Genomic DNA, 9791 nt, shown 5'->3' with positions numbered 1-9791 from the left:
CACCTCTCTCCCGACCTGATCCACTCCTCCCTCCGCCCCGATCTGGGCATTGCCGCCCAGAGCACCGTCGTCGGCCGGCTTCCCGACGCCATGCACCTCCACCGCCGCCTGGAGCGCCTCGGCCTCGACCTCGACTCGTCGCCAACCCGACGCCGTCGCCCGTCATCGCCACCACCACATCGCCGGACCAGCTCGCCGGACCGCCTCCGTCGCTCGTCACCGACCTCCTCCCCGAAGGCCTCCATCGAGCCTCGCCGCCTCGTCACGCCGGCCCCGACTCCTCCCCGAGCCCACTGCCCTCCCCATCCGACCAGTCTGTGAGCCGCGCCCCGATCTCCTTCCCCCTTCCTCTGCTCCCGCACATCGCTGTAGCCCGACCTAGCCTCGATGTCGTGCCCCTATTCCGTGATGTCCGCTTCCTTGGTCGCCCGTGCGTCGGCCACGCCCCGCCTCACCCCCCCGCTCGCTCGAGCTCCCCACACACGTGTTCGCAGGCTCCGGCCATGCCCTGCTTCTTGCTGTTGCCGCTGCCTCGCCCCCGTCGCTGCTCGGCTGTTACGGCTGCCGCTTGCTGCTTCCCTCTGCTGCTGCCTCTGCATCGCCCTCCGCCACCGCTGGCCCGCCCCTATCCGCTCGGCACCGCGCCTTGCCTCTCCTGCTCGCTTCTCCAGCCGCCCCTCCCGTGCGTCGCTTCGGCCACTTGGCCGGCGCCGTGACCGTCGGCGCCCTGCAACGCCCAGTCGGGCGCCCAACGCCTCGCACGCCCGCGCCCGCAGCCCGTAACTGCTAGCACCAGCGCCCGTTTGGCCTGATAGGCCACTGCCATTCAGGGCCCACGCCCCTGAAACGTTTAAAAAAGAAAAGAAGAAGATTAAAAAAATAATAATTAATTAATTAACTTAATTAATTAACTTAATTAATCATGTTTAGTTAACCTAATTAACTATTGTTAATTAATTAAACAATAATTAGATTAGTTAGATCCTAATTAGAATAAACAGAGTATGACATGCGGGACCCACACGTCAGATTGACCTAGTCAACACCCTGTTGACTGCTGGCGTCATGCTGACGTCAGCATACACTGTTCTGGATAATATTGATTTAAAATAATTAAGTAAATCCTAAAAATAATTTAAATCTTTAAAAATTAATAGAAAATAAACCGCAGCTCAGATGAAAATGTTTTCTACATGAAAGTTGCTCAAAACGACGAGACGAATTCGGATACGCAGCCCGTTCATCCGCCACACATCCCTAGCATAGCAAACACGCAACTTTCCTCCTTTGGTTCATCTGACTGAAAACGCGAAACACGGGGAATACTTTCCCAGATGTTTCCCCCCCTTCGCCGGTATCGCCTATCCCTACGTTAGGTCACCCCTAGCACAACGTATTGCCATGTCTTTATTTGGGTTACATTTGATTGCTCTATTTTTTATTGTGTTCCCCCTCCGCTACTCCTTTCCGGTAGACTCCGAGACCGCTGCCGATGTTCGTGTGTTCGACTACATTGAAGATGACCCCTCCTTCTTGCCAGAGCAGCCAGGCAAGCCCCCCCTTTGATCACGAGATATCGCCTATTCTTCTCTCTACTGCTTGCATTAGAGTAGTTTAGCATGTTACTGTTTTCCATTATCCTATCCTGATGCATAGCCTGTCCTTGCTACTACTGTTGTTACCTTTACCTGCAATCCTAAATGCTTAGCATAGGATGCTAGTGTTCCATCAGTGGCCCTACACTCTTGTCCGTCTGCCATGCTATACTACTGGGACGTGATCACTTCGGGAGGTGATCACGGGCATATGATATATACTTATATTATTACATTACTTATGATATTGTTCGGAGATGGGGGCTGAAGGGGTAGGTGGCTCCATCCCGGTAGTGGTGGGCCTGAGTTCCCGACGGCCCCCGACTGTTACTTTAAGGCGGAGTGACATGGCAGGTTGAGACCACCTAGGATACTTAACATGTTTAACGAGATCTTGGTATTTGATCTGAGTCTAGCTACTGGCCTATACGCACTAACCATCTACGCGGGGACAGTTATGGGCACTCGACGTCGTGGTATCAGCCGAAGCCTTCGTGACGTTAGCGACTGAGCGGCGCGCGTCGGGTTGGACTGGAACGCCTACTCTTGTATAAGGGAGGCTAGGTCTGCTCACCGGCCGCGTACGCAACGTGCAGGTGTGCAATGGGCGATGGGCCCAGACCCTTGTGATGAAGCTATGTACCTAGGGTAGGGTCATGGACCTGTCCCAACCGCCCTACCCAAGGACATCTCAAGAAGAAATCACCTTTCAATCGACTTGGAGGTGTTCCACTCGACAGACTCGAAGACACTCGACCAAGAAGCAATCACTCGACCAAGATCCAACCACTCGACGGCCAGGAGACCTAAAGGCACTCCGCACGCTAACGGTCGGTTATTAAGTAGCTTTTATGGTCATCATAGCACTTTATTAAGGGCGTTACCGGTAACGCCCGACCTTAATGTATTAAAAACACTGCACAACTGAGGGCCGGAGGGGCCCGGCGAACTCTATATAAGCCACCCCCCTCCTCAGTGTAAAGGGTCCGCACCCCTGTAATTCATACACGCATAATCCAGTCGACCACCTCTGGGCTCCGAGACGTAGGGCTATTACTTCCTCCGAGAAGGGCCTGAAATCGTAAACCTCGTGTGCTTACAACTTCTCCATAGCTAAGATCTTGCCTCTCCATACCTACCCCCCTACATTACTGTCAGACTTAGAACCACGACAGTTGGCGCCCACCGTGGGGCAGTTGTTTTAGCAATTTGTTGGAGGAGTTGTGATCTTTTCCGATCCAAATCATCATGGTTTCTGGCGGAGTTTTGGTGGAGGGCCGCGAGATCCATCTCGGCGCGCTCACGTTCATCGCCGACGACTCTGCTTGGCTTCAGGAGGCTCCGCTCGACGTGGACGCACTCCCTGTCCGCGGGACAACGCACTTTCACGCGTGCGTCCGTGGCGTCCTCTTGCGGCAACCGTCGACCCACTATCGGTCGGCTCCTGTGTTGTCCTCCCTCCCTGTTTCCTGCCAGCGCAACCGCTCCGGTCGGTCGAGACTTCACCGGTGGGTGAGACACGCGATGGCACGCCAATCGGCCACCCCTCAAGTCACGGCGGTCGAGCCTGACGAATCCCTCTACGACATGTTCGACCTGTCGACTGGCTCCGCAAAGACCGCATCCAAGTGCGACAGCAGTGATCCGGCGGCGGAGGTTCTGATGGTTGACGGACCGCCCAGTCCTCCCGGTTTTCCCCGCACCGACGGAGGCGCAGGTGGAGGCGACCCGTCGCGTCCCCATGAGGAATATCTCCCGAGCCTCTCACGTCGCTGCAGAGAGAAGAACTTCGTCGCCGGAACATGGATGCATTGCACACTCCTATCATTGGAGAAACCCCCGAGGCTCGTGCCTTGGAGGACGCGCGCCTGGCAAACTTGGCCGAGCGCACTCGACTGGAGAACCTCCAGCGAGCACTCGACGAGCGTGCGCGACAACGGGTTCCAGAATCCAGTCGACGTTAGCTCTTTCCGCCCCGCAGGTATATCAAACTCCGGTTTAGAATTTAGCAGCTGCATCCCGTATAGCAGAGTCGATTCAGCCTTCCCAGTCGGAGGCTGGCAGAGGCTTGCTACAGATCAGAGCGTTACTCCAGGCAGCAGGAGACCAGAATTCCGCTATTTCTCAGTCGCGAAACAGGATTCATAGCAGATCCGTTGCTGCAGACACAGTCCAGTCGGCTCATAGCCCAAGATTGCCCCCGAGGCGTGAGGGACGTGGGGATCGACATAATCAGTACGGGAACCGTGAGTAGTATGATCACCGATTCGATCGTGACGATCGACATCGAGTGCCCACCCCTCCCCCGAGGAGCGGGTCGTATGTGCCTCGACAGCAAGATGACAGACGCCCTCATAGTGTTGGGCGAAGGGTTCCAGTCGACCCCAGGGAACCAGGCTTTGATGCGAGATCCATTCTCGTTCAAGGTTTGATCGACAGGAATAGAGCTCACCGAGAAGGTCACGACAGAGATGCACCTACCAGCAGCAGAGTACATGTTTTGGGGCCAGAGTGCTTTAGTAGAGCCATCAGGGCCACTGTGATTCCTCCCAACTTCAGGTTGGTGACTGGAGTCAGTAAGTTCACTGGTGAGTCCAAGCCCGATACTTGGCTTGAAGACTACCGAGTGGCCGTCCAGATTGGCGGTGGCAATGATGAAGTGGCCATGAAGCACCTGCCTCTCATGTTGGAGGGCTCGGCCAGAGCGTGGCTGAATCAGTTAGCACCCAGCAGCATTTACACTTGGGAAGATCTCGCCCGAGTGTTTGTCACCACATTTGAAGGAACATGCAAGCGACCGGCAGGGCTGACGGAACTGCGGTCTTGCGTTTAGAAGCCGAATGAAATTTTGAGGGATTACATCCAGAGATGGATCACGTTACATCACATGGTAGAGAATGTGCCTGACCACCAAGCAGTCTGTGCCTTCAAAGAAGGTGTCAAGTACAGAGAACTGAATTTGAAATTCGGTCGAACCGGAGATATATCTCTGAATCGGATGATGGAGATTGCCACCAAGTATGCTAATGGTGAAGATGAGGATCGACTCAGGAGCGGCAAGCTCAAGTCAGTCGCTCAAGAAACCGGAGGAAATCCCAATCGGAAACAGAAGCAGAAAGCCGAGTCAGCTGCTCCTGGGGAAGCCTTGGCTGTAACTCAAGGAAAGTTTAAGGGGAAACCCAAAGGACCTTGGAACCCCAAGAAAGTTAAAGACCAAGATGGAAATGATGTGTTGGATTTGCCATGTCACATCCACACCAAGAAAGATGAAGAGGGTAAGTTCATTTACCCGAAACATACCACTCGACAGTGTTGGCTCTTGATCCAGCAGTTCCAGGGAAAGCATCCCAAAGATAAGGAAAAGGAGTCGGACAAAGTTGAGGACAAGGAAGACAGTGATGATGGATACCCCCAGGTCAATTCCACCCTGATGATTTTTGCTGATGTTGAAAGCAAAAGTCGACTGAAAGTTATCAACCGAGAGGTGAATATGGTTGCTCCGGCAACACCCAGTTATCTGAAGTGGTCTCAGACTGCCATCACATTCGACCAGTCCGATCACCCAACGCACATTGCCACCCCTGGGAGGCAAGCTTTGGTGGTCGACCCAGTTGTTGAAGGCACTCGACTGACCAAAGTCTTGATGGATGGTGGCAGTGGTTTGAACATACTGTATGCTGAGACGTTGAAAGGGATGGGCATTCCGATGTCCAGACTCAGTACCAGCAACATGAGTTTCCATGGAGTCATTCCTGGAAAGAAGGCTGAGTCACTCGGCCAGATTGCTCTTGATGTGGTTTTCGGTGATTCCAAGAATTACCGCAAAGAAAAGTTGACATTCGAAGTTGTAGATTTCCAGAGTGCTTATCACGCTATTTTGGGCAGGCCGGCTTATGCACGCTTCATGGCTCGACCATGTTATGTGTATCTCAAATTGAAGATGCCTGGTCCCAAAGGTGTGATCACTGTTACGGGCAATCGAAAGAAAGCAGAAGAGTATTTTTAGAAAGGTTCAAAGATTGCTGATGCTCAGATGGCAGTGGTGGAGCTGCAGGAATACCAGAAGACTGCAGACCCGAGTGATTTGTTGCGAGCCAAGAAGCCCGCTACAGAATCATCTTTTCAGTCGTCTGGCGAAACGAAGCCATCTCACATTCACCCGACCGATCCCAGTGCTACTCCGACTCATATCTCAACAACACTCGACTCCAAATAGGAAGAAGCGCTCATCCAGTTCCTCCGTGAGAACTGGGACATTTTTGCATGGAAGCCTTCTGACATGCTGGGTGTTCCCAGGGGGCTGGCTGAGCACCGCCTACGAGTCGACTCAAAAGTAAAACCTGCCAAAGAACATCTCTGATGGTCCGCCGTCCAGAAGAGAAAGACTATTGGTGAGGAGGTGGCTCGACTCTTAGCAGCGGAGTTCATCCGAGAGATCTACCACTCCGAGTGGCTCGCCAACGTTGTCATGGTCCCGAAGAAGGACAAGTCACTTCGCAAGTGCATTGACTTTAAACATATCAATCGGGCCTGCCCGAAAGATCATTTTCCTCTCCCCCGCATCGACCAGATAGTCGACTCGACTGCAGGATGTGAGCAACTGTCTTTTTTAGACGCCTATTCCGGGTACCATCAAATCCATCTGTATGGGCCTGACAAGATCAAAACAACTTTCATCACTCCGTTCGGGTGCTTCTGTTATGTTACCATGCCATTTGGCCTCAAGAATGCTGGAGCCACATTCATGAGGATGATTCAGAAGTGTTTGCTCACTCAAATCAGTCGGAATGTGGAAGCATACATGGATGATATTGTGGTCAAGTCATGGAAGGGTTCCGACCTGCTGACTGACCTTGCTGAAACCTTTGCCAACCTCAAGAGGTATGATATCAAACTTAATCCATCAAAGTGCACATTCAGAGTTCTTGGCGGAAAGTTACTCGGTTTCCTCGTTTCCGAACAGGAAATCGACGCCAATCCGGAAAAAGTCGGTACTATACTCCGAATGAAAAGTCCTGTGCAAGTGCACGACGTCCAGAAGCTTACTGGTTGCTTGGACGCTTTAAGTCGATTCATCTCTCGTCTCGGTGAAAAGGCATTGCCTCTTTACCGATTGATGAAGAAGTCAGACAAGTTCGAGTGGACTCCTGAAGCTGATGCAGCGTTTGCAGAGCTCAAAGCTCTGCTCTCCACCCAGCCGGTGCTTGCTGCCCTAATCAGCAAAGAGCCTTTGCTGCTTTACATCGCAGCCACGGGACAAGTCGTCAGTACGGTACTTACGGTCGAGCGGGAAGAAGAAGGAAAAGCCTTGAAAGTTCAGCGCCCAGTATATTATATTTCTGAAGTTTTGACCTCGTCGAAGCAAAGATATCCTCATTATGAGAAGCTTGTATATGGGATTTATATGACCACAAAGAAGGTTGCTCACTACTTCTCTGATCATTCCATTACAGTCGTCAACGACACTCCATTATCAGAGATCCTGCACAACAGAGATGCAGCTGGTCGAGTGGCAAAATGGGCGATTGAACTCCTTCCTCTAGATATCAAGTTTGAGGCAAAGAAAGCTATCAAGTCCCAGGCAATAGCAGATTTCATCGCCGAGTGGATTGAACAGCAACTGCCGACTCAGGTTCACTCAGTGCATTGGACCATGTTCTTCGACGGCTCCAAAATGTTGAATGGTTCCGGTGCCGGGGTAGTATTGGTCTCCCCCCGAGGAGATAAGCTCAGATATGTCCTTCAAATCCACTTTGATTCCTCCAATAACAAGGCAGAATATGAAGCACTTTTATATGGGTTGCGCATGGCCATTTCAGTCGGCGTCCGTCGCCTCATGGTCTATGGCGACTCAGATTTGGTGGTTAATCAGGTGTTGAAGGAGTGGGACGTCAGAAGTCCGGCCATGACTGGTTATTGCAATGCAGTGAGAAAGCTGGAGAAGAAATTTGAGGGGTTAGAACTTCATCACATACCCCGACTGAAAAATCAAGCAACTGATGATTTGGCAAAAATAGGTTCCAAAACAGAAGCCATTCCCAGCAATGTGTTTTTGGAACACATCCACACACCATCAGTTTAGGAGGATCCCTTCACTGAAGAGGCCCCGCAACCAAAAAGTGCCACGGATCCGACTGAAGTTGAAGTTCCAGCTGTGGTCGACCTGATCATGGAAGTCTTGGTCATCACTCCCGACTGGACAATACCGTACATCGCGTACATCCTAAGGAAAGAACTCCCAGAGGACGAAGAATAGGCTCGACAGATCGTCCGTCGATCCAAGGCCTTTACAGTCATAAAGGGACAGTTGTATAGAGAAAGCGCGACTGGAGTCAGTCAGAAGTGTATAACACCAGAAGAAGGTCAGATGATCCTTGATGATATCCACTCGAGGACCTGTGGTCATCATGCGTCCTCTCGGACCATTGTGGCTAAAGCATACCGAGCGGGATTCTACTGGCCAAGAGCGAATGAAATGGCGAAAGAGATAGTCGACAAATGTGAAGGTTGTCAGTATTACTCCAATATGTCGCACAAGCCCGCGTCAGCCCTGAAAACCATTCCACTCGTCTGGCCCTTCGCTATTTGGGGGCTGTACATGGTTGGACCACTGAGAACGGGCAGGAGCGGCTTCACTCATGTGCTAGTAGTAGTCGACAAGTTCACCAAATGGATTGAAGCTAAGCCTATCAAGAATCTTGATGCTTGCACTGCTATCAGTTTCATCAGAGAGTTGATATGCAGATATGGAGTTCCGCATAGCATCATCACTGACAATGGGTCAAACTTCGATTCCGACAAATTCATGGCCTTTTGCGCCTCTCAGGGCACACGAGTCGACTACGCTTCGGTCGCTCACCCCCAGTCGAATGGACAAGCGGAAAGAGCAAACAGCTTAATTCTCAAAGGACTGAAACCTCGATTGATGCACGATCTCAAGCATGCAGCAGGTGCATGGGTCGACGAGCTTCCATCAGTTCTTTGGGGATTGAGGACAACCCCGAACTGATCGACCGGAAGAACCCCATTCTTTCTGGTCTGCGGGGCCAAAGCAGTTTTGCCGAGTGACCTACTTCACAACGCACCCCGAGTCAAGCTCTACTCTGAAGATGAAGCAGAACAAGCCTGGCAGGACACAGTCGACCTCCTGGAAGAAGAAAGTGAAATGGCCATGATCCGATCGACCATCTATCAGCAAGACTTGCATCGATTCCATGCCAGAAATGTGAAGAGTCGAGCCTTCCAAGAAGGAGACTTGGTCCTCCGAGTGGATCAACAGAAACCACACAAACTCGCTCCTACTTGGGAAGGTCCCTTCATAGTCACCAGAGTCCTCCACAATGGAGCATACCACCTTTATAATGTCGATCGCTAGATTGATGAGCCACGAGCCTGGAATGCGAAGCTGCTCCGCCCCTTTTATACTTGAATTCTCACTCGGATGAGATGTAATAAGAAAAACTTCTGTAGTTTATTTATCAAAGACAAGAGCGTTATAATTTTCCCAGTGATTGTTATTGTTTTTGTTTGCGTGGGAAATCCCCCAGCGGGTGGCTTAGCTGCGAATCCGTTTCGCCTAAGTTTGTAAAAATAATTTCCTACCGAGTGGTGAGCCAGCCTTCCACTCGGGGGCTTAGCTGCGAACCCGTTTTGCCTAAGTATTTGAAAATCCTACCGAGTGGTGAGCCAGCCTCCCACTCGGGGGCTTAGCTGTGAACCCGTTTCGCCTAAGTATTTGAAAAATCCTACCGAGTGGTGAGCCAGCCTCCCACTCGGGGGCTTAGCTGCAGTCCAGTACTCGCTAAGTATTTGAAAACCCTACCGAGTGGAGAGCAACCCTCCCACTCGGGGGCTTAGCTGCAGTCCAGTACTCGCCTTAAGTATTTGAAAATCCTACCGAGTGGTGAGCCAGCCTCCCACTCGGGGGCTTAGCTGCAGTCCAGCACTCTCCTAAGTATTTGAAAATCCTACCGAGTGGTGAGCCAGCCTCCCACTCGGGGGCTTAGCTGCAGTCCAGTACTCGCCTAAGTATTTGAAAACCCAACCGAGTGGTGAGCAACCCTCCCACTCGGGGGCTTAGCTGCAGTCCAGTACTCGCCTAAGTATTTGAAAATCCTACCGAGTGGTGAGCCAGCCTCCCACTCGGGGGCTTAGTTGCAGTCCAGCACTCGCCTAAGTATTTGAAAAATCTTACCG

This window comes from Triticum aestivum, chromosome 5A (genome assembly GCF_018294505.1).
Source record: "Triticum aestivum cultivar Chinese Spring chromosome 5A, IWGSC CS RefSeq v2.1, whole genome shotgun sequence".
Lineage (NCBI taxonomy): Eukaryota > Viridiplantae > Streptophyta > Magnoliopsida > Poales > Poaceae > Triticum > Triticum aestivum.
The sequence above is the reverse complement of the archived record's forward strand: the minus strand, read 5'-3'. Positions refer to the sequence as shown.